This window comes from Lepeophtheirus salmonis, unplaced genomic scaffold (genome assembly GCF_016086655.4).
Source record: "Lepeophtheirus salmonis unplaced genomic scaffold, UVic_Lsal_1.4 unplaced_contig_13652_pilon, whole genome shotgun sequence".
Lineage (NCBI taxonomy): Eukaryota > Metazoa > Arthropoda > Copepoda > Siphonostomatoida > Caligidae > Lepeophtheirus > Lepeophtheirus salmonis.
The window spans coordinates 1-849 of record NW_027290613.1 but is presented as its reverse complement, the minus strand read 5'-3'; the positions used below and the strand labels follow the sequence as shown (position 1 = coordinate 849).

Genomic DNA, 849 nt, shown 5'->3' with positions numbered 1-849 from the left:
GTAGACCGAATTAGCCAACACTAATTCTTTCTTTATAAATATCATGAATATATATATATACATATATGGGGTAGACAAGAAAAATAACGAAAATGAAGGATCTTATTGGCTATATTACAACTTCATTTTGAATCCTTTAATCAAATACTCAAAATCAATATACACATCTTCATGCTACAAATATTTTACTTTACCATACACAGAGTGAAACAAAAAAAAACAATATAATATCTTGTACAAGTTGTAACTTATTTTCTATACAAGTTAAAATTTTACAATTTTACTTTAAATTAGAACTATGCTTAAATATTTATCTTATTACCTTAAATTTAAAATTTTCCTGACTTGACTTGATCCACACTAATGAATATTTGATTGAACTCTTCCTGCTATTCATTCACATAAAAGCCAGTACCCATTTGCATTTCCAAAGACAACACGATCCAATATGTTTACTTATTCCAATGAGTTCTGAATTTCTCAGTTTGAGGTGCTCTTCATTTTATATAACTATGACAGATTATTATAATTACAATTAAGAAATAGCTTTTTAACACATTCTTTTCTTTGGTAAACGTTTTAATATAACGAATACTTTTAAGAAAATCTTTATATGCTATAATCAATGACATCATCACAAAAGGACTTGGTTATTTATAATTTGTATTTATGACATCATTTTGCTTACTTTGTTGTTTTTTGTTTTTTTTTAAATACTGGGAGAGAGTATTTTAGAGCGTTCCCACCATTTATTATTAGTTTGTAAGTGTAGATTTTGAGAGAGATATATATATATATTTTTCTTTGGTGATGACAGCCTACAAAAATAATTAAATTAATCAATAATCA

At 25.4% G+C, this 849-nt stretch overlaps 1 long non-coding RNA gene across 1 annotated transcript; it reads right to left on the bottom strand.

Annotated features, from left to right (window-relative positions):
• Window positions 1–322: 322 nt before the first annotated feature.
• LOC121130899 (uncharacterized) lies at window positions 323–842 on the bottom strand. The gene is made up of 2 exons (XR_005868868.2): window positions 689–842; window positions 323–510 (listed from the first exon to the last, which is right to left on the bottom strand). It is a non-coding gene; the product is annotated as an uncharacterized lncRNA (long non-coding RNA).
• Window positions 843–849: the final 7 nt, after the last annotated feature.